Here is a 25,280-nt window from a genome sequence, read left to right on the forward strand (position 1 = left end):
TGTTTTACGCCGGATGCCCTTCCTGACGCAACCCTGGTCGCCTCTTACGATACAGGGATATGGTACACCTATTCTAACCGGGGCATACACCGGCCCAGTATACTGGTACTCATTTCGCCGACCTCGGAAGGATGACAGGCTGAGTCAACCCCCTGGTGTATTAATTCAGTAGCCCAACGGGGCTTGAACTCAGGACCTTTTGGATCCCATGCCGCTGCCCCAACCACTACGCCAACACCAGGCTCATGTGTATATATATATATTATATATATATATATATATATATATATATATATATATATATATATATATATATATATATATATATATATATATATATATATATATATATATATATATATGTATATATATATATATATATATATATATATATATATATATATATATATATATATATATTATATATATATATATATATATATATATATATATATATAGTAATCCCCCGCTATATCGCGGTTCACCTATCGAGCCCCCGGTTCATCGCGGCTTTTCCCTTGGAACCTAACTAATTTTTTCTGCGGATTCCCCTGGTATATCGCGGTAATAATATATAAAATATAAATTATTTAAGCAATAAATTATAACGCGTGATGCTTGACCAGTCACACAACGCACGAGACAAAGTTTCGCTTGTGAACTTCGAATATTTTCTACGTTTTTTTCTCCAAGCCCTACGATGCCGCCCAAACGCCCTGCACCTTCTCAGGCTTCTGGCAAGGAACTGAAGCGCCAGAGGAAGGTCCTGACACTCCAGGAGAAGGTTAAGGTGCTCGATATATGCTTCGGGAAGGAAAAAGGTTTGCCACGGTTGGAGGAGTACTGCCAAACCGACCAGACCAGACGAGTCGATCTCCGGCACCTCAAACCCGATTACTGCCTAGGCGACCAGACCAGACGAGTCGATAATTTTTGGGAGGCATCCATTCATCGCGGATTTTCACTTCTCGTGGGGTGGGGGGGAGGGGGGTTGGAACGTAACCCCCACAGAAACGGGGGATGATGTGTGTGTGTATATATATATATATATATATATATATATATATATATATATATATATATATATATATATATATATATATATATATATATATAGTCCCAAAAAAAATGTACTCACTCTTTAAATGATAATAAATGCGTTGTTTATTGACTTGGAAACAACATTAATGGTTAAATGTATGAATGGATAAATGCATGTTTACAAATGTTCAAACTGATGACCCTCACGTTCCAAACACAGCCGATAATGCGGACCAATGGATTCAACAGCGTTACAAATCATTCCATTTGGAACTGCAAGACATTGTCTTTCAATTTCCTTTTTCAGCTCATCGACTGTTGCTGGTTTTGAGCCGTAAATCTAATCTTTGAGATATCCCCATAAAAAGAAGTCCATAGGAGTGAGGTCTGGGGAACGCGCAGGGAATTCAACACTACCTCTTCGCCCAATCCATCTGTTCAGAAAAGTTGCTTCGAGATAGGCCCTTACATCACGGTGGTAGTGGGGAGGTGCTCCATCTTGCTGAAAGTAAATCTCTTCGTCACCAAATATCCCTTCGACACGTGGACCGACAGATTCCTGCAGCAAGTTTAAGTAAACATCCCCAGTGACAGTTTGGTCAAAAAATAATGGCCCAAGGATGCCCAATGCTGATATCCCATACCACACAGTGTCCCCTGGTAAGTTTAAATGGTGTTCCATAGTAACATGCGGATTTTCAGGAGCCCAGTAGGTGCAATTGTGTTGGTTAATTGAGCCATTTAACTTGAAGCTGGCCTCATCACTCCAAACAATTTTGGATGGAAATGCTGCACCTTCTTCGCATTTGCCCAGGTACCACTCACAAAATTCAGCTCTCCGGTCAGGATAGTCTTCATTTAGAGCGTGGATTAATTTTGGAATGCAACTTTTCCAATTAATTTGCTTAAAAATGCGATGGGCGCTTGATTTTGGGATTCCTGTCTCACGAGCCATTTGTCGTACAGATTTCCGTTGGGATCGGTGGAGGGTTTCCAGCAATTGATTTTCCGTTGCGGGGGTGGTTGATGACCATGGTCTTCCTGAACGCTCCTTATGGACGTCATGCACAGTTCCATCTGTTTCAAACTTATCTCAGATGCGAGCAATGGTGCATCGCGTTGGTGGATTTTTTGTGAAAATGTCTTCTAAATTGTCTTTGCACTTCCATGATGTTTTCATGCTTCCAGTAGCACTTTATGATACATTTTCTTTCTTCCAAACCGAGTTGTACTTCTGCCATTATTATGGTCAATTTGATCTGAAAATAAATGAAAAATTCAATGAGTTATGAGGAGCCAAAATGTGAGTACATTTTTTTTGAGACACCCTGTATATCTTCTTCTTTCGGCTGCTCCCGTTAGGGGTTGCCACAGCGGATCATCCGTATGATCCGCATTGTGATTTGGCACATGTTTTACGCCGGATGCCCTTCCTGACGCAACCCTGGTCGCCTCTTACGACACAGGGATATGGTACACCTATTTTAACCGGGGCATACACCGGCCCAGTACAACTGGGACTCATTTCGCCGACCTCGGAAGGATGACAGGCTGAGTGAACCCCCTGGTGTATTAATTCAGTGGCTCAACGGGGTTTGAACTCAGGACCTTTTGGATCCCAAGCCGCTGCCCTAACCACTGCGCCAACACCAGGCTTCGAGACACCCTGTATATATATATATATATATATATATATATATATATATATATATATATATATATATATATATATATATATATATATATATATATATATATATATATTGTTGTGAATTCGTGCCCGCCTGCGTGCGGACGGCCGCGTCACTCGAATCGCAACCGCGTCGCCCACCGGACGGACAATTCAGTCGTGACCCTCCGGGAACTATCGCCCGGAGCCAGTCACAGGTGGGCCTTTCGACCTCACCACAATCGTGCCAATCCCGCGTAGGATAGGGTTGTTCGCCAAACTCGACCCACCTAAGTACCCACGTGGATGGTAAACCGGGCGATCGTACCTCACCGCAGGTCGACTCCGGACACGAACCGCTTAAGCGGTCCGTTCCGTGCTACAGTGATAACCGAGCGGTGTTATCATCAGCCTCGACGGTTCCGATTAATTACCGGGCGTATTAAGCCCACTACGAACCCTTTACGTGAAGCAGGATGCAGGGTCAATGAAGAAAAGACGAAGCGAAACGGGAAAACAGTTCACACAAAGCACATTTATTTCCCGGCACACGGAAAGTACACATATATAGCCAAACAGTCAAAATGCACATATAGCAACAAAAACAAAAGCAACAAGGACGCAGAGTTACTACCGACTACACACACACACGGCAACACTTACACAGTTCTACTTTACAAGACACGGCGCCAACACACATTCACTCAAAAGCAAAGGAAAGAAGCCACCCTCATAGACAAGGGGGCATACGGGCCTGTAGGCCAATATGTGCGCGGGACCTGAAGGAGCGGCCAGGTCTGCGAGACCGGGTGGGTCTTACCCGCGTCTTCGTGACGCGTTGGCGGACGAGCCGCGGACCAAAGATCAAAGACACTACACCAATGGATTTAACAAGTTCAAATGAGCAAAGATCCTCGTCCTCTTAATGATGACATCAGAAAAACGAATATGACGTCATTGTGATGCATCAGCTTTGTGATAAATTATCTGTGCTCATGCCCGGCTTGATTCCTGCAAACAAAATTCAAACAGCTTGCCTAGTTTCGGAGATAATGGGATAGGCGATTTCCATTAGCGGCGATATTATGACGTCAACTTTTTTTCTCGGAAGAATTTCCAAAATCAGAGATGGTTACTGCCTGCGCGTGAGCTTTCTGCATATACATGGCAAGTTGCACGAAGATCCGATGAAAACTCTGGGTTGTGAAACAAAAAATGTCAAAAAATAGGAATGACGTCATAAAAATTGATATGATGTCATGGTGATGTATTATATGTGTGGTAATTCATCTCTGCTAATGCCCTGTTCGATTCCCGCAAACATAATTCAAAAAGCTTGCCTAATTTCGGAAATAATTTTTTAGGCGATTTCCATTAGCGGAGATATTTTGACGTTATAACTTTTTTTCTCGGATTAATTTTCAAAATCGGAGATGGTTACTGTCTGTGCAGGGTATTTTTACACATATATGCCAAGTTTCAGGAAGTTTTGATGAAAACTCTAGGCTGTGAAACAAAAAAGTCCAGAAGAAGAAGATGAAGAACAATAACGCGAGTAAGACTTGGAGATCCTCCACGAGGATCGATAAAGATGGCAGTACTGAGACAGATGGACAAGTGTAGGTTCTGCAAGAAGTAAATAGAAAGTACTAGTCAACTGCTTCTGGGATGCAAAAAACAATCAGAACAACTTTACACACAACGGCACAATAAAGTATGCAAAGTGATCCATCGGCATATCTGCAAAATTTTCAACATCCCAGTTCCAGAAAACTCATGGAAACACGAACCAAGGGCAATCAATGACAATAAGGACGTCATGCTCACGTACGACCTGATGATCCCATAGAGCGTGAACACAGAAAACAAAGCGTTGTGACCGGACATCAGAATTAGGTACAAAAAAAAGAGAAGAAGGCATTGCTGATTGAGGTGCTAATCGCAGTGATTTTGGACTAAACAATGCAGAAATCAATAAAATGACCAAAGACCAAGACTTCAAGAATGAAGTGAGAAGATTCTTGAAGCTGAAGAATGAAAAAGTTGTTCCAGTGATCACTGGACCTCCAGGAATTATGACAAAACCTCACAGAGATATTAAACATCGAGGCAGTACCGCTGGGTGCTCACCTGGTAAGTGGCTGGAGAAGATAACCAGGCAACAACTGGTAGCCATGGATGACCCACAAAATATATAATGGAGAAGAAAGTAAATACATATTTTGAGGGGCAACCCCCCTTAAATCCCCTTGGAGCAGATTTTTATAATGCCATGAACAAACTTTGGTAGGTCATGGGTGATGAAAGTTGTCGTGAAGTTTCATCGGATTTGTGTGTATCGTTTAAGAAGAAAGCAAACACATCTTTGGGGAGTTAACCCACTCTCCCCCTCCCCCCCAAAAAAAACTCCCTCTGTAGACCCCTTCAGACCCCGTTATTATTTTTTAATGCCACCGTGGGTGATGAAGGTCGTGGTCAAATTTCATTGAAATCATTTGTGTAGTTTCTGAGAAGAAGTTGCAAGTATTTGTGGACGGACGGACGACGCACAATCTCATAAACTCCCCGAACTACTTTACAGGTGAGGTAAAAACCATCCCTGGGAATATTATAACAAACTACATTTGGAAGCTGACCGGGGCTCAGTGACGATCCTGAAGCGAGCCCTCGGCACAAAACTTTGAGAACAGAAAACTTCACAGCTTGGTCCATGAATCGTGACTCCCTTACTGAAATGAAGGTGGATAGTTTGAACCCACCCTGGGAGGACTCCATTCTACATTCTGAAACTCACATATGCAGATATCAACGACACACACACACACACACACACACACACACACACACACACACACACACCAGTTTGAATACCGACTCCAGTATGTACTTCACACAACCCAGAAACCTTGAGTAGCTTTCACCAAAAGACAACGTTATTTTATATAGACGTTTTAAGGACATGATCACAAACATTATTCTTTATAACCACATTTATATAGACATTTCAAGGACATGATCACAAACATTATTCTTTATAACACATTTATATAGACATTTCAAGGACATGATCACAAACATTATTCTTTATAACACATTTATATAGACATTTCAAGGACATGATCACAAACATTATTCTTTATAACACATTTATATAGACATTTCAAGGACATGATCACAAACATTATTCTTTATAACACATTTATATAGACGTTTCAAGGACATGATCACAAACATTATTCTTTATAAACACATTTATATAGACGTTTTAAGGACATGGTCACAAACATTATTCTTTTTTAAACAGCCGTGTGTGATGGGTGTAAAAATAATTGGCTCGGTAATTTAGAAAATACATTAATACTGCAAATGGCTTAGAAATCGGACGTTATTATCAAATGTAGTTTGCTGGGAAACACAAAGGGAAACATATAATCTTTGTAAAGCAAATGCGATTACCAAATGCTTTTGAAAAAGGCACGAGGACAAAGGAAAACTTGATAGAACCTCCATAAGATACGGGATGAAACTCAGGCATGGCATGTCCAGATACCCGCGGAGAGTCCGTACAGATCCAAATATACCCATATGTACCACGACCATGTGTAAACACACGTACCTCCACCTTGTAGTAACTGTTGACTGTACATCCCAGTCAGGACACGAACTGTACTGTCCAGCTCGGTAAGTGGTTTAAGCACCCAAGCACTCCAACGGAACGCCTGGCTTGGCAAGCGATTACCAATTGCCCTCTATAAAACTATGCACCCGTAAACACCCGTGCGATATCCCAATTGGACAAATCAACCTTCTTTGGGGGCAGTCAGAACGGCTGATACTTTCAAATCTGGAGCTTACATCCAGGTCAAAAAACCTGGTGACTTCAGACCCCAGCAAAGTTACCCTGGAAACGCCTTAAGAACCCAGATAGCGAGGTGGCCGGGGATCGCCTGATGAAGGATATAATTAAATAAGGCCGTTAATTATCTTCAAAAGGGGTGTTTTAATTAACCCAAACACCCAATTTTCACTCATATTTCCTTGGAGTTTTCTTCGTATGCAAGCAAAGTTTCAGGCTGCTAGGTTTTATAGCTTTGGAGCTATGGAGACACACACACTGTGTTTTATTAATACTAGTACGTGCACGTAAAAAAAAAAAAAATTCAAACTGCGACCAAGAAACAACAACCACACAGGCTGTTCCATCGTTCTGGCGTGCCCGTATGTGCATGGCCCGGAAGTTCGCATATCGCAGTCACTATTATTCGCAATTTAGTTTTAATGGCCAATTATTCAATTAGCGTCAACGTATTTTGCCTTTTCACAATGTCATCGCAAGGACAAACACAAAGAGAAGAGAAGAAAAAAATATATATATATTACTTCCTGCTTCGGAGCATACCAGTTCACTCTGATGTTACCGAAATTTATGCACCGTCTAATATGAAAACGATCATAACTTGGGGCATTGTGTCTATCTATAAATGCGCATAAGAAAGAGAAATTATTAGAATACATGAAGTCATCACTCTCCGGAAGTCCGTATGTTGTAACCCGTAATGGGGAACACGGCTGAGGTTCCCTTCCCCCATCGGCCACGCCTATGCAGCAACATGTATTGTCATTGGTTGGTAAATAAATGGCCATAACTTGGGAAGCACTTGTTCGATTAATATCAAACCTTGAAAAGGCACATCCTCAGGTCCCCAGCATTATATCTGGCAAGTTTCAATTAGATCGGACCAGTGGTTGTCGAGAAACAGCAGTCGCAGACACACACACACACACACACACACACACACACACACACACACACACACACACACACACACACACACACACACACACACACACACACACACACACACACACACAATTATAGATAGATAAGACAAACGTGCAATCATGGCTTTGGGAACATTGGTGTGGTTTCCCTTCGATCTGTCCAGCCATTTAGGTCATGTGGAGTTGCGTCGGTTCGTTCAGTTTCGTTGTGCAGATCACCAATCTAAACGAAATTCACCCTGTACATTCATGAGAACACACCATTGAAATTCCTACTTGTTTCCATATGCACAAGTTGACACACCGACAGTTATTACCATTTGAAATTACCGCCGTGAACGGGCGTGGCATGCTTCTAATCGTGGAGGAAACGACCAGGAAACAACAAATCAAGATGGCAGCGCCCATGGTTGTCGTGTGATTGAGTGATTTTTGGTCTTTCAACAACCAAATATGCGTTGTTTCATACACTTGGGCACGGAGGATGATGAGAAAGTGATGCAATTCACAGATAAGAGCTGGCGTAAGGTATGCGAGTGTGCGAAGGCTTGGTGCGACGCCGCAGATAGTGAAACTATCAACAAATGCCATTTGCTGGCTGATCAAATTATGAAACTGCTGCCAATGACTGATCCTCCTGTGGATGCCGGCTGTCACCAGTTCTGCTATGCGTCGTTTTGTAGCAAGGATCATATAAAACACGCTGAAGCCAGGAAAAGGAAATCAGAAGCCAGCACTGCTGCAGTTTCTGCTAGAGCCAGTGAGGTGGTGGGCGGACTAGAAGAAGAGGGGCACTCATACCACAAAATACATAGAAAATCCCTCAGAACCTCTGCAGAAAGGGTGGCTGGCAAATCAGCTGGTGTACTGCCAAGAACTTGTATCATATGCCAGAAAAAAGACAAATTCATCCATGTCAAAGGAAAATCTTAACGTGATCAGTTGTCCCTGGCAGAAACACAGGATGGAGGAAAGCTGAGGGAAACTGCTGAGCAGAGGAGAGATGAACGTGATGTGAGAATAATGACAACTAGAAAAGGATAAAGACTGTGTGGCGCTGGCAGTTTGTTATCACCGTAAATGTTATTACGAGTATGTGAATAACACATACCAGAGACAGAGTGAAAGTAAACTCCAAACTCAGAAAGTGAACTATGACTCAACATTTGACATTTTCTGTGATAAAGTAATCCAGGTAAGACTCATTGATGGAAAGCAATCTATACACATGAAGAAGTTGTATGAGATGTTCAATGACCTACTCAGAGTATGCGAAGGTCAGGATAAGGCCAACTACCAGGCAAAAAGACTGAAGAAAAGACTGCAGGAACGGTACCCAGACATGATTTTCTATCGTCCACCAAAAATGTCTGAGAGCGAAGTGGTGTGCATGAAGGACATTGATATTGGTTCCATTGCTCAAGCTGCTGTTGTAGACAGTAGCTCCACAACAGAAACAGAGTCAACTACAGAGGATGAAGCCAGCCAGGGTCCACAGCAGGGTGACTCAGACCTCAATTTACATGTTTTATACATGGGAGCACTCATGGTGAGGGATGACCTGAACAAACACCAGTGTGGACATTACATGGCCACCACTTGCTCCTGACTTCGACATTTCAAATGCTGAGAGAGCCATCCCTGTTGCATTGTACAACCTTGTTGCATGGATAGCGGGCCTGTCAGACGAGCCAACCCTGGAGAAATTTGTGGAACTCCCACGGCATATTCATCTTAAAATGCTCTCTGTTCTTCAAGACGTTGTTTCTATAGTGTCAAGGGGTCAGACGTTTACTCTGAAGTCCTATGCATTGGGCCTGACTGTGAAACATTGGACTGGTTCTACTCGACTGTGAGGACTGCTCAACAAGCTTGGACATTGTGTCTCAGTCAGTAACACACAGGTGTTGGAAACTGCTTTGGCACTGTTGCAAATTGATCAGGAGGGAAAACTGCCCTCAAACTGCCTCAGAAATGTACCGACAATATTTGTGTACGATAACATCGATTTCAGTGAGGAGACCCTCACCGGTCATGGGACTAGTCACCACACCAATGGAATGATGATACAAGACGCACCCTCTGAGCCGATTCAGCACGCTCATCCAGTGACTCCAATTAGCCGTCGTCAGCGGTCATTAGTTGGTAACACGCCACCCATTCTCAAGTATGGTGGTTGGAAAAGGCAAGGGACCACAGCCTTTTACAGTTGTGACATTGACATCAGTCCGTCACAAGAGGACAAGCTATCGCTGGATGTGCACTATTACACAATGAAAACGGTCCAGAAAACGGATGGGCGGTTGCCGACATGGACTGGGTAAAACACCCTCCTTCGTCGGGATGAAGAGTTTACCAAGTCAGCCATCATCTACCTTCCCGTGATCGAGGCATCACCCACGGAACTGGACTCCGTTTACACTGTCCTACGCCAAAGCATCGATATGGCTGATAAACTGGAACGTGAAGAAGTAGTTCGAGTCTTTGAGCTAGCGATCTATAGTAAGGCGCAGGAGATTCGTTGGTTGCACCCGGAGTTGAGAGAAAGGTTGGTAATTCATCTCGGCGAATTCCACCAACTCATGAGCTTCCGAGGGGTGATCGGCAAAAGATTCAGAGATGCAGATCTGCTCGACCTCATAATAGAGTCTGGTATTGTCGCTCAGCGTTCTGCAAATTCAGTAATAAACGGCCACCACTATAACAGGAGTCTGCGCTGTCACAAGCTCGTCTACGAAGACTAAGCTTCCAGGCCTTCACGGACTCCCTCGCAGAGGTGTATAGAGCGTCTCCAGGAAACGTTTCCGTCTCCGTTGTTCGAACATTTACTGTCATCGGAAGAGGTCTTAGAAATGTTCACACGCTACAGCGACTTCAGACAGCAGCAATGTACAGCGAGCAAAACATTCACATTCTGGTGCTCCTACTTGGAAATGGTGGAGCCAGCACTCGAGCTTATATGGGCAACTCGTACTTCGAACTGGCCGAAACACCTTGCGATCAGGAGAGCGTCAATGCCCTGGTACTTTGCGTACGATCACCTAAACTATGCAAGGTACTTACCCGTTTACTGGCTGGAAATGGCCGGGCTCGAGCACTCCCACCCAGTCACCTATTAAGCATTTATGGATGGCAAATGGACTGCCCAACGGCATACTCATTATGGATTTAGTAGTGTTGCGTGTGATCAGATCATAGAGCAGACTTTAAATAGGGACAGCAAGACCAGTGGAGGCATCATTGGTTACACTCAGAAAAACACAGCTGTGAAGAAGTGGATCCTGTCCCAACCAGCACGTGTGGAAATCGCAAGGAAATGTGAGTCCATGGCGGGTATCCATGACGAGCCCCGGACGAGAAAGGATTTGGATGTGTCGAGCTCGAAGAAGAACGAAGCAGTGGTGGTACAAGTGATGGACACAGTACTTCAAAATGATGAACCCTTCCTCCGGCGCTCACCTTGAACTCGTCAATATTAGTTCAGGTGTCATCGCACCGCCAGCCACTTCTGCGGACTTGATGAACGCGTATGTCAAGGGAGAGAATGCTGTCGTGCAATTCATGTGTGATCGGCTTCTCTCGGGTGAGGTCCCATTCTTTAGTCCGATTTCGAAGGCCAAATTGGCAACTTTCGCGAAGGCGCGAGGCAAGTAGGCGACTCCCCACCAACAGATGCCGAAGGTTGAAATTGCGAATGAACGTCGTCTTTTCACACGACTGCTGTTGATTGGCGAGAAAAGCAATGTAACACTCCACGATCTGCTCGCGTACCCACTGGCGAACATATCTTTCCCGCTGGCATCCGGTGATGGTTCGATTGCCAAGACGGACAAAGCCAAACTCCGCAACCATATACTGAAACTGTGGCCCGATTGCCGTGTGGACGCTCGGCCTATCCAAGGTGCAACAATTGTGGATGGAATGGCCGTTATTCAGGCGATAAAGGCTGGTTCACTGCCTAACACTTTCGGCAAACTGGAAGAGATGGTGCTGAACATCGTAGTGGCCAAAGCATGACATAACCAATCTTCGAGACTGGACGTGGTGTTTGATACTTTCCCAAGTATTAGCATCAAGTGCCTGGCGCATGCCAGACGAGCGGGCAGGGCGGGCGATCTTCAGGTGTGAACCATCTACGGACGTGATCAAGCCCTTCCAAAACAGTGGGCCAATTATCTCCTGAGCAGAGCCAACAAGGAGGCGTTGATAGAGTTAATCGTCGAATCGTGGATGAGAAACATCTCTCCATCAAAACTGGGCGACATGCTGTTGTACGTCAGTCATGCCGGCAAATGTGAGAAAATCGAGGCGTCGAATGGTGTCATGACTGTGTCGTCAGTAGCTGAACTTGAATGTGACCATGACGAAGCTGACACGAAGTTCCTGCTACATGCTTCTCACGCGGGACAGAATGAAGAGTCGGAGCGCATAGAGAGTTTCGACACCGATGTGTTTGTGTTGGCATTGGCTCACTCAAAGTCGATTCGGGCACGAAATTTCCATCTGGTCACAGGAAGTCCCAAGGACATTATTGTCGTTGACATTAGGAAGCTGAGTAATGCCCTGGAAAGTTCTGCCTGCGATGCGTTGATAGGTTTGCACAATTTCACAGGAAGTGATACCACCAGTGCATTCCACGGTAAGGACAAAACAAGGCCATTTGACTTGATGATGAAGGGTCCCCATCCTATCACCTGTTTCGGGAGCATTGGTCGAGAATTCACGCTAGATCAGAATATCATTCACGACCTGGAACAATTCGTCTGCACAATGTACAATCAGCCGACCATGAAGAGTGTGGATCAGGCTCGCTACAAGCTATTCTGCAGCCAGTCGCTGGGAGAACAGAAGTTGCCGCCTACAAGCGACGCTCTGATGCTGCATTGCAAAAGAGTGAACTATCAGTCTGCGATCCACCACCGCGCGACTGAGAGGTTTATAGAAGCCCCTTCTCCTACATTCCACGGATGAGTGGAACGCAACAGAGCACTGATTGTTCACTGGCTGAGCAAACCAACAGCGCCGAAGGAACTGTTAGAGGCGACGAAATGTAATTGCAAGAAGATGAAATGCGAGACCAACCAGTGTTCTTGCCAGTCAAAAGGACTGTCCTGCACAGAGTGCTGTGGGTGTCAAAACTGCGCCAACGATGAACAGACCCATGCAGAAATGGAATTTATGGATGATGAAAGCAGAACTGACGATGATTCCAACAACGAACTGTGAATGCGGGTGTTACACTGCTTTTGCTGTGGTGATCTACTACACAGTAGTATTCAGGTTGGTTAGCATGTAATAGTGGACTTGAGTTTTGTAATAGCAGCAGTCAAGTTCAAGAGCCAAGTTCAGCAACCGCTTCAGAGCAAGAAATACTGGAGTTCCAAGACAGTAATCCTCTTGTGGCGGTTCCACTTTTCATCAGGCTGAGTCGCGCAGTCTCTTTGTCTTTGATTTAATCCGTAATAGCCAATGTAACTGTCATTAATAGGCGCTGTAACTGCCTTTAATAGTCAATGTAACTACTTTTAATAGCCAGTGTGGCTGCCTTTTAAGCAAACAGTTGCCTTGTTCAACTTGAAGGCCTGTCTGGTCGGTCCAGACGTTTTCGGCCGGTAAAAATATGTAACTGCTTCGGTTTACGACCTTTAATTATAAACATCTTCAATAACAGTGAATAGGGCTCTGTATAAACATATTGTATCATTTTAAGACCTCACAAGAGCTTTCTTTGAAGTACATATCAGTCTAACCTTGATTCTTCATTTCTGTGTCAAAATCGTGCATTAATGTTCGGTTTACCATTAATTGCCAAAATCTGCACAACGAAAATCATTTTCTGAAGGTAATAGCGAACACCTCCACATGGTCTAATTCTGGAGAAGGAGATTTTTATATGTTTTAGGGCAAATCCAATGTGGCTGCCAAACCATGTGACCGATGCAGTCATCGGTGTGAACCTTTTGCTCCTCATGTATAGGCGGTCATATGTGTAAAGTTTCGCATCGATGTGTTCAGCCATGTCAGAGATTTTTGAAGGTTATAAAAAAAATAAAAGCAATATGGCTGCTGAATCACGTGATCGGACAGCAAAATAAAATTCTGCACCTTTAATTCGTAGATGACCCTCAAAAATTTTCACACTGATCGGATGTGGCGTTTTACATATGCAATTATGACGTCATAACTAAGGCACCTATGATGTCATTTAAAAAATCACATTCCCCAGGAGGAGTAATTGCTATGTGTCAAGTTTCAATTTTTTCCTTGATGTGGTTTTGGAGATACAGCAGTCCAAGGTTTTTCCGTTTTTCCAACAAGGCTGCCACCGCACGTGACCTATGACGTCATAGTTATCATTCAAACATTCGACACGAGTCGTCCGTCACACCAATGGTGAAAATTTCGTCTCAATCCCACAAGTGGTTGCGGATAAAAACATGAATATTCTGCGCAGACAAATAAACAAACAGACAAACAGCAAACGGACCAAAAATGCACCACGTTCTCCTTCGGCGAGGGGAATGACAAATGTAACAAGTCAAACTAGTGATCACCTCGAAGACTTTATTTGAATGGCGACGCTCCTCAGAACACAACTGTGTCGTCCCGGTGTGACCTTCCTGGTGTACAGTAGGCCAATGAGCAAGCGTCCAAAAAACAACAACAACTCCTCCTCGAGGAACAACATGTACATTTCGCGCACAGTCGCCTCCTTCATCGGTTCATTCGCGTCAATTTTTTCCCTTCATTCATTTTTGGTTGATATCCACTTGCAATGCACTCATTGGTAATGGTCTCAAAATATGGAATAGGCAAAGCCTAGAAGCGAACGTAGAATTCTTCTTACTTTACATAAAACTTGTTCACAACTGTATACTTGCCAACTATACCGTGGTACATGTAAGCGCCGCACAGCTGATGATTTTGACGCAATTTCTGGTTACTTTGGCCTGGATTTGGGATCAGCGAACAAATAATGTAAATCAAGATTAACAAAATATTTTTTGATTATGCGGGAGACATCTTTATTAAAATTAACTTTGGGAAAAAAATAATTGAATAAATAAATAAATAAACGATAACTTCTAGTCAAGAATAAAAGAAATTAAAAGTTCCGGAAAGAGTTTCAATATCACTCCCGGTAATGTTAAATACAAAATAAACACTTCCTGTCATGAAAAAAATCACTTTCGGAAGTATAAAATTAACTTTGGGAAAAAATAATTGAATAAATAAACAAGCAGTCATAGACTGGTACTTACGAAATCGTCAACTTGACCTCTGACCTTGTCTAATAAAAGCTGTCTCTCAAGAAGGTAGCGACGCAAACCAGAAGTTTCTACGATGATTCTGTATCAAAACATCAAAAATCGTAACGTCGACCGAAGCAAAAATCTCCATTTCTCCACGCAATTATACCTTAACATAACTCAACGAATCGTCTGCTCGAGCGTACTGCATCATGGGACGACCCGTGACGTGTCGAGTGAAATATTTTTTATACAATCTTAAAACGTCTCCAAAACATCCGATTTTTACCAGAATTTTGACAACCGAGTTTTAAGCGTCCTAAGCGATCGGAAAAACCGAAGACAAAATTAAAATCGAAGTTAAAACGAACTCGCAACGTCGAGCGAAGCAAAAATACTCCATTTCTCCACATGAATTTACGGAATTATGTTTGACCTCACTGTGACCTTGACCTTTGACCGATTTTGACCAAAATCTAATCAGCACTAGCCATCACCCTCCTGAATCACGTGGTGTAATTTGACATTGGTAGCTTCTTCCGTTCTTGAGTTATCGTGCCTACAAACAAACAAACGGAAGTCATCAATATACTTACGAAATCTTTAGATTTCGTAAGTAATAAACACTTCCGGTCATGATCTCCCGGCATGCATCATTCCCCATGACAAAAACTGGAAACAAAACAAAAACGGAAGCAAAATGGTCATAGCCAACGACAGATTCACAATTGCCAGGGTATTGTGTGTTTTTGTTGTTTCCTATTCTCTCATGTGCACGCGTTAAGTAATATTCAGAAGATAGAAATAAAACCCAATCGTGTTTATACACCGCACAGCGTTTAACAACAACCGGAAGCAAAAAGTCAGAGCTAACGACACGGATTCCAAATAGCCAGGGCTATTGTGTTGTTGTTTCCTATTCACTCACGTGCACGCGTTAAGTATTAAGCTCACTTCGTTCGCTAAAAAATAGAAATCGTGCGCGATGTGACACCTTTTCCGCTTCTGGAACATAAATGGTCGTGAAGGATATACGAGAGGGTCGGACAAAACGAGAAGAAACGTTTCTCGACACCGAGTGAGCGCGAGCGAGTGAGCACGTGACCGACACCTACCCCTGGCCTTGCCCTCAGCTGCGGAACGGAATGTCAGATGGATTCCCTGCACCAAAGGGATTCCCTGCTCTTCGATCGACCTTTCCAACCAGATGTGTTTGCGATACTGTACAGACGTTTATCGACCTCCCTTCCTCGCCGGTCCCCACGGCGAACGTCATCCCGCACAGGAACATCCCAGTTGCACGTCACCACGTTCCGCTGCTCTTCTTCTTCCTTAAACGTGATTGGTCGGCGCACGTGCGATCGACTGTATCTCCAAGACTGTAGAATCTGTCAATATATTTTAAACAATTGGTTTTGGCTCTGACAATGGCATTAGTTACAGTTTAATTGTGGAAATAACTCATAAATCACGAATGTCTCCGCAATTGCGTTCTTACATTGGCGATTCTTCCGTCGTTGTTGTTGTCGTTGTCGTTGTCGTTGTCGTTGTCGTTGTCGTTGTCGTTGTTGTTGTTGTTGTTGTTGCGAGGATTTTTCTCTTGATTGAATTTAATTTACATTTCAATGAAGATCTCGACTTTACTGACTGGTTTCTCACTTCGAGTACAGTGCAATCGAGATGCATCTTCATTAACGTTGGTTTCACGATAACAAATGTGAAATTTCCACTTTACGCGTGACGTCATCGACATCAGCGTTGGTTTCACGACACCAAATTCAAAATAATGACAAATTACTGCACCATAGTTACAAGAAGGAAGCCAAACATAACAATACACACATCCACGCACACACACACACACACACACACACACACACACACACACACACACACTCACACACACACACACACACACACACACACACACACAGACACACACACACACACACACACACACACACATATATATGTGTCAGGAAGGGCATCCGGCGTAAAACCTGTGCCAAATCACTATGCGGATCATACGGATGATCCGCTGTGGTGACCCCTAACGGGAGCAGCCGAAAGAAGAAGAAGAAGAAGAAGATATATATATATATATATATATATATATATATATATATATATATATATATATATATATATATATATATATATATATATATATATATATATATATATATATATATATATATACACATCAGTGCTGGATTAAGCCTCGGCTGGCCCTGAGGCACATTTTGAAATTTTAGAGAATGGCCTGAAAAATTTCAATTAGATCGCAGGCTCATGGAAATGGACCCCAGACAAAAGATGAACTGATTCAAGAACAAAATATTTAATACAAAAAAAGACAAATATTTAATGTGAAAATGATTTTTGGCCCGAATTTTTGGCTGACCCTAAGGCACATGCCTTGTCTACCTAATGGTTAATCCAGCACTGATATATATATATATATATATATATATATATATATATATATATATATATATATATATATATATATATATATATATATATACATACATTGATGAGCCAAAACATTATGACCACCTGCCTAATATGCTGTTGGTCCTCCATGTTCCGCAAAATGCACTCTACAAAACCCCTAAAGATGGCCTGTGGTATCTGACACCAAAACATGAGCAGCAGATCCTTCAAGTCCTGTAAGTTGCGAGGTGGAGCCGCTGTGGATCGGACTTGTAGGTCCAGCACATCCCACAGATACTCAATCGGATTGAGATCTGGAGAATTTGGAGGCCAGGGTAACACCGTATTCATCCTATTCCTCAAACCATTCCCGAACAATGTGTGTGTGTAACAGGGCGCATTATCCTGCTGAAAGAGGCCACTGCGATCAGGGAATATCATTGCCATGAAGGGGTGCACCTGGTCTGTAACGATGTTGAGGTCGGTGACCCGTGTCAACTTGACGTCCACATGAATGGCCGGACCCAGGGTTTCCCAGCAGAACATTGCCCAGAGCATCACACTCCCTCCACGGGCTTCTTGTTTTCCCACAGTGCATCCTGGTGCCATCATTTCCCCAGGTAAACTGTGCACACGTACACAGCCATCCACGTGATCTAAAAGAAAATGTGACTCATCGGATCAGGCGACCTTCTTCCACTGCTCCAAGATCCAGTTCCGACGCTCGCATGCCCATTGTGGGCACTTTCGACGGTGGACAAAGGTCATCATGGGAACTCTGATCGGTCTGCAGCTACACAGCCCCATACACAGCAGGTTGCAATGCGCTGTGGATTATGACACATTCCTCCTGTGACCACCATTAACATTTTCTGGGACTTGTGCCACAGTAGACCTTCTGTCGGTTCGGACCAGACGGGATAGCCTTTTTTGCCCTCGCACATTGATGAGTCTTGGGCACCCAACACCCTGTCGCCGGTTTGTGGTTTGTCCATCCTCAGACCACTGTCGGTAGGTACTCATCACTGCTGACCGGGAGCATCCCACAAGCCTTGCCGTTTCAGAGATGCTCTGACCCAGTCATCTGGCCATAACAATTTGGCCCTTGTCAAAGTCACTCAGGTCTTTACTCCTGCCCATTTCTCCTGCATCCAACACATCAACTTCAAGAACTGACTGTTCACTTGCTGCCTAGTATATCCCACCCCTTGACAGGTGTCATTGTAACAAGATAATCAATGTTACTCACTTCACCTGTCAGTGGTCATAATGTTTTGGCTCATCAGTGTACTGTATATATATATATATATATATATATATATATATATATATATATATATATATATATATATATATATATATATATATATATATATATTGTTGTGGTTGACGAAATTCGCAAACCACCATTCAGGTCCCATAGGTGAGATATCTCTGTAAGTATATGTGTAGTAGCCCAAACCCGTTGTTTAGAGGGAATAAATGTCATTCATACGGGCTGCGACCCTTTTAGATAGCCGTTTTTCTTTTACTATCTTTATTTTGGACCAGCCGCCATTACTACCACCACAACCACCACCAACCACATCTCAACAGCCATCACACAACAACCACCAACCGCAACGCCGCTTCACAACAACAACAACGCCAACAGCCACGACCCTTGCCGTCACATCTCGCTCTCGCAACCATCGCATCACCGCCATTCCCGCGCCGCTTGTGGGCACCGATCCTGGACTCGTACAGGGCGCGCACCGAGCAGCGGGTGCAAAAACACCAGCCTTTCCGAGAAATCGGATCAAGAACGATTCACGCCCACTTCTGTTCCGTCCTATCAGCGAGCGTGGGGCGATTTGGCCCCGCCTCCAGGTGCGTCGGAGTATAATCGCTATATGCAGATTCGTGGATCAAGAATCATTCACGCCCACTTTTCCTCTGTCCAATGGGGAGCGTGGCTCCGCCCCCGAGCGATTCCTGATCCAAAAATCTGCATATGATTTCTCCTGTCGCACTATAAAGCGCCGAGCGCGGAGCAAGTCGAGCAGTTGGAGGGAGTCGAGCAGTTGAGTTGGGAAGAGTTAGCAGTTGGACAGAGTTGAGAAGAGTGGAGAGTGGGAGAGTTGGAGAGTTGTGGCGGCGACGAAGGCAGTCGAGAGAGTGTCTGTCGGGGTCCGGAGAGGCTGGAGAAGCCAAGAATCTTTGTGGAGGTCGGCGCTCGTGTCAGAGTCGGGGAGCTGCGGAGAGGGGAGGCCGGTAACGCGACCGAGGTCGCGGTGGAGTCGCACGTCGCGGGACCCAAGCCAGCGAGATATCCTCATTCCCCCGAGCATCAACAACCCCCTCCTGTTTCCCCCCGCGCTGAGATAGTGTGAGAAGGGGGCCCCGTTCCCACCCCATTCCAGGCAGTGCCAGCGAGGCCCGCGGAGTCGGGGCGCCGCCGCCATTTTACGGCTCATCACCAGACGGGTAGGCTCGACGCGGTCTTGGCCCCAGGCCCGTCTGCCCCCTTGTAGTTGAGGGTGGTCCCTTTTTCTTTTGCTTTGAGTATATGTGTTGTCGGCGCCGTCTGTGAAGTAAAACTGTATAAGTGTTGCCGTGTGCTCGGTAGTCGGTAGTAGATCTGCATTGTTGCATTTGCTTTTTGTGCAGAATTGTTGTGTTTCTTCTACTTTTACATTTGCTTTTGGTGTATAATTGTATATGTGTGCTTTCCGTTTGCCGCGGAATAAATGTGCTTTATGTTGAACTGTTTTCCCGTTTCGCTTCGTCTTTTCTCTAATTGAATCTCTATCTTACTTCACGTAAAGGGTTGGTCGTGGGCTAAATACGCCCAATAATTAATCGAACCGTCGAGGTTGACGATAACACTGCTCGGTTATCCCGATAGTACGGAACGGGTCGCTTAAAGTGGCCCGTGTCCGAAGTCGACCTGCGGCGAGGTGCGATCGCCCGGTCTACCCTCCGTGTGGGTACTTAGGTAGGTCGAATTTGGCGAGCAACCCTATCCCACGCGGGGGGCCGATTGGCACGATCGTGGTGAGGCCGAAAGGCCCACCCGTGACTAGTTCCCGGCGTTAGTCCGAGAGGGTCACGACGGGATTGTCCGTCCGGTGGGCGACGTGCCGCAATTCGAGTTACGTGGCCGCTCGCACGACGGCGGGCGCGAATCCGCAACAACATATATAAATATATATATAAATATATATATATATATATATATATATATATATATATATATATATACATATATATATATATATATATATATATATATATATATATACATATATATATATATATATATATATATATATACATATATATATATATATATATATACATATACATATATATATATATATATATATATATATATACATATATATATATATATATATATATATATATATATATATATATATATATATATATATATATATATATATATATATATATATATATATATATATATATATATATATATATATATATATATATATATATATATATATATATGTATACACACACACACCACACGCACATGCACGCACACGCATACATACACACATACATATATATATATATATATATATATATATATATATATATATATATATATATATATATATATATATATATATATGCTTGGTGTTGACTTAATGGTTCGGGTGGTGGGCTTGTGATCCTAGGATCCTGAGTTCAAATCACAATCGGCTGTTGAATTAACACCAGGTGGGGTTGACTCTGCCTGTCATCCTTCCGAGGTCGGCAATATGAGTGCCAGCTTGTTGGTATCCTGCGTCGGAGTGGCGACCCGTCCAGGATCGTACCCAATAGCCAAGGAGACTGCTTAGGCAGCACCAACGCTCTGCACAGAGTATGGTCCCAATGGATGGATGGATGGATACATGTATATGAGGACCCACCCACACATCTCTCACCTGTGAATGGAGGGAATAGCTATTCAGCTCTCACCTAATCGACTACACCCAGGTGGCTAGGATTATATGCATGATTGACCTCCCCTCCCCATGCTCCTCCAGCAAAAGTAGCTGCATAAAGAAACCCAAGAAGACTTTCTCTTGGTCAAGTAAAAACAAGCCAGCATTCTGTTTTTCAACAGCACAGATGTCCCACAAGTCCCGAATTTTTTAAAAAATGTTCTCATGAATAGACCGATTTGGAATACAAAAAGATTGATCAAAATGAATTAAAAAGCTAAGAAAAGGCTTTATACGATTTACAAGGGCCTTGGAAAAGATTTTGTAATCCACACAAAGCAGAGAAATAGGTCTCCAATTCTGCAAGTTCTGGAGATCTCCTTTCTTTGGGATAAGGCACAGGACTGCACGGCGACAACTTAAAGGTAATAAATCTTGTACACTAAACTTAAAAACATCTAAAAGTGTTGGTCCAAGCAAATCCCAAAATGTTTTATAAAATTCAACAGGTAAACCATCAAAGCCAGGTGCTTTATGATCATGAAGGTCATTAAGAGCTATAAAAACTTCATCTACAGTAAAATCTTGTTCTAAAGAGTGCTGTTGCGATTCTTCCAATTGTGGTAAATTTTGGGTAAAATCAGACATTGCTCGTTCATTACTTTTCTTTGTGATAAAATTATTCTTGTAAAAATCCCGAATAAAACACTTTAACTGAGCATTGTCTTCGATAATTTGTCCATCACTTGAACGTAAGCTTAACAGGGAACGATTAGACGTTGTAGTTTTTTTCAAAGTTAAAAAATCTTTACAGCAACTTTCTGAAGTCGACAGACCTTTCACTCTAAGTCGGGTTAGCACTCCGAGAGCATCTTCTTTAATTCAACAATTCAATAGGGTTTGTTTCTCATCAAGGCACCAGCATCGTACATCCTTATCAATATTAATCGTGCTATCTTGTAAAATTAGGATTTTTTTCTTTAAAATACTTATCCGAGCTTGCTCAACATTAGTGAAGTTATTCTTAGATTGCTGACAGAAGACTCGGATTTGTGCTTTTATATAATCCCACCATTGACAAAGATTGGTGAAATCGTTCCGTGATTCTAGAATTTGAAACCAAAATTTTTTAAAAGATGATTTAAAAGAGGAATCATTTAAAAGAGAGGTGTATAAAGACCAATGAGAAGTATTCCTCTGAGGACGAGGAAAAGAAAGATGCATTTTAATTAAAAAATGATCAGAAAAGCCAGAGGGAGTGATGTCAGTAAAACTTACATGGTTTAAAAAAGAGAGACTGATGTAAAATTTATCAAGCCTTGCAAGCGACATGTTATTTAACAAGCAAGGACACCAAGTAAATTGTTGAACGTTCCCATGCTGTAGTCGCCAAACATCACCAAGATCGTGTTGTAACAAAAGTGTGGACAAAGGCCGAGCACTAGCTGGATGAGGTTCAGGGCTGTTCCGATCTCTGACTGGGTCTAATATTCAATTAAAATCACCAACGAAACACAGTAGGGGATTGGGGGTGAGATGATTAAGGAAAGTGAAGGATTCAGTGAAGAAGGCTGTCCTGACTGTGCTGGCACTTGGGGCATAAACATTGACAATTAATATCCGCTGATGGTTGCTGTGGTACATTTCTACCTGGAAAGGTTAACAAGATGACAGGAAAACTGAAATCATCAACTTCATGAGATACACTCCCACTAAAACCATTCTGTCCAACTCCACCCAACACATCCAAATATGCAGCAACTTCACAATCATTACCACTCCTTTTTACAATTAGGATATCTGGATCAATCTTGTGAAGCTGCCTCTCAAAAAAATTATTGTTAACCACACAGATATCATCGATGTAACGACATGTATGAGATAAAATTTTAGCTAATCCTAATTTCCACTCCCGCATCAGTTTCTGCAAGAATGAAAATTCACAGAAAATAAGAAAAATATCCGCTCGGAGGGGGCTGCAATTCCCACCCATGGGAATACCCTTAACCTGTCGAAATATCATCCCACAAAAAGATACAAAAGTGTTGAATATAATAAAATTAACATCATCCTTAAACTTCTGCTTATCAAAACAATGAAAACTTGAGTATTTATTTTTGAGAAAAGAATGCTCTATCAAACTTGACATATTGTTACGAATCTGGAACCCATTGCACACAACTGCCAGAGTCCTTATAGATCAGTTATATCGGTAAGTATGTGTTTCTTGTTAGGGTCCTATCCCTTGTTTAATGGGTAATTAAGTGTATGTGCACTGCAAAGTTGTTTTATAGTCAGGTCTTTAAATCCTTAGATCCGACAAAAAAACCACCCTGCCATTCCCATTCACAAGTCCTCCACTGAACTCGTGCTTTACCAGGCTCCCCTTGCTGTCCAATCAGGAGCGAACAGCGCGTCCACACACCTGATTCCTGTCCAATCAGGAGCGAACAGCGCATCCACACACCTGATCCCTGTCCAACCAAGTGCGCACAGAGCGTCAGACACCGAGGCTCCACCCCGCTCAGGGAGCGGATAAAAAGACCAGGCTCCCTTTGGAGTGTTTGTGTTCGTGTTCATGGTCGTGTTGGCGGCGGAGCCTGGTTGTGTGTCGGAGCCTGAGGAGAATCACTTGCTTCACCTGCCTTGCCGCCTTCTCGCTTGTTTTTGCTGTCCGCATCGTGCTGGCGACTGCCGCTCCACTCCTGGTGCCTTCATCCTTGACGCCACGTGAAAGTTGCGGGTTTGAGTCCCGCCACTGAGCCAGATCATCGAAGACCGCACGAGGCGGACAGGTCCAAGCACAGGCTCTGGCCTCCAGCTCACCTTTCCTCGAGCTGGAAGCCTTCAACAAGGACCCGACGGGGTCCGTTTCTATTGGGTGTGTGTCTGTGTGTGGGCCCGTCTGATTAGTAGAATTGTTAAGTGCTTTTTCTCACTGTATATTGCCTGCCTGATATTCGGATAACTCTGCCCTTACGTGCTTCCCGCCTCGATTGTTATTGTAAATAAATTCTCCTCTTGTTGAATGTCCCAGCTCGTTCCCTGTCATTTCATTCATTGGCTTAGCACGGTGCATGTTGAGAAATAGCGAGGCAGTAAATTGTTCATTTGGACCGACAGGCCTCGGTAACTTCTGCTCAGGTTACACACGGTTCGGGCATGGTAACGGCTCGTCCCGCTCGAGGTCTGTCGAGGGTGTGAATTCCCCGGTAGCTTTGCCGTGTGGGTAATTAGGTAGATTGAAGTTTGGCAATTAACCCTACTCCACGCAGTCGAATTATTGGCGATTCATGATCCTGTAAGGGACCCGTGCGTTCCGGACTTATCTGAGGGTCACGACCTAAATTCTGGTGTGTTCAGTGGAGCCGATTCTACTGCTCTCTTGAGCGGTCGTGCTCGCCACCGATACCTGGCCTCGCAACAATATAACAACTCATTAAAAGAGTTTAAAACCTTGTCAATCACTTTGAAGAGTGAATCCCTCACGAGTACTAAATCCAAATTTGCATATATAGTATAAAAAATCAAAAACTTCAACTGACTTGACATTGAGGTATCTAATTCTATCGAAGAACTCTAAATAAGAACTAGAACTGCCACTTCATAACTGCTGGCAGTGATGACCGGGTACCCACACGTCCGCCTTTGATACAACATGGGACTTTCTGCAGATGACAGTCGCAAAGTTTCACTTTGATCGGGTAAGTAGTTTCAGAGAAAACAATATTTAATATAGTTCTTGAATCAAACATGGCTGCCAAACCGTGTGACCTATCAATTAAAAATTAACAAACTTATATTCCCTACTCGTGGGCAATACGTTTGTGAAGTTTCCCCTTGATCTGATGAGCCGTTCTGGAGAAGAAGATGTTTGAAGGTTTATGGTAAATTGAAGATGATTGCCAAACCGTATGACCGATCAATAAGAAATTAACAAACTCGATAAAGGACCTCATGGGGAATGTGTGTGTAAAGTTTCGCCTCAATCTGTTCAGGCGTTCTGGAGAAGATGTTTGAAGGTTTACGGTAAATTCAAGATTGGCGCCAAACCGTATGACCGATCAATAAGAAATTAACAAACTTGATAAAGGACCTCATGAGGAATGTGTGTGTAAAGTTTCGCCTCAATCTGTTTAGCCGTTCTGGAGAAGATTTATT

At 43.3% G+C, this 25,280-nt stretch overlaps 1 protein-coding gene across 2 annotated transcripts in view; it reads right to left on the minus strand.

Moving 5' to 3' along the window:
* PRELID1 (PRELI domain containing 1) overlaps positions 1–16,056 on the minus strand; it is a 75,512-nt gene extending 59,456 nt beyond the window's left edge. Inside the window, exons 1-2 of one of the 2 annotated variants that reach the window (XM_085849221.1) lie at positions 15,858–16,054; positions 14,755–14,842 (exon numbers count right to left, since the gene is read on the minus strand). The gene's annotated coding sequence lies outside the window, so the exon portion shown is untranslated. Of the gene's footprint in view, positions 1–14,754; positions 14,843–15,857 lie in introns of both variants that reach the window. The other variant, XM_085849220.1, reaches the window with a different exon arrangement.
* Positions 16,057–25,280: the final 9,224 nt, after the last annotated feature.

This window comes from Eptatretus burgeri, chromosome 12 (genome assembly GCF_056783735.1).
Source record: "Eptatretus burgeri isolate ZD-2024b chromosome 12, Ebu_testis_v1, whole genome shotgun sequence".
NCBI classification, from domain to species: domain Eukaryota; kingdom Metazoa; phylum Chordata; class Myxini; order Myxiniformes; family Myxinidae; genus Eptatretus; species Eptatretus burgeri.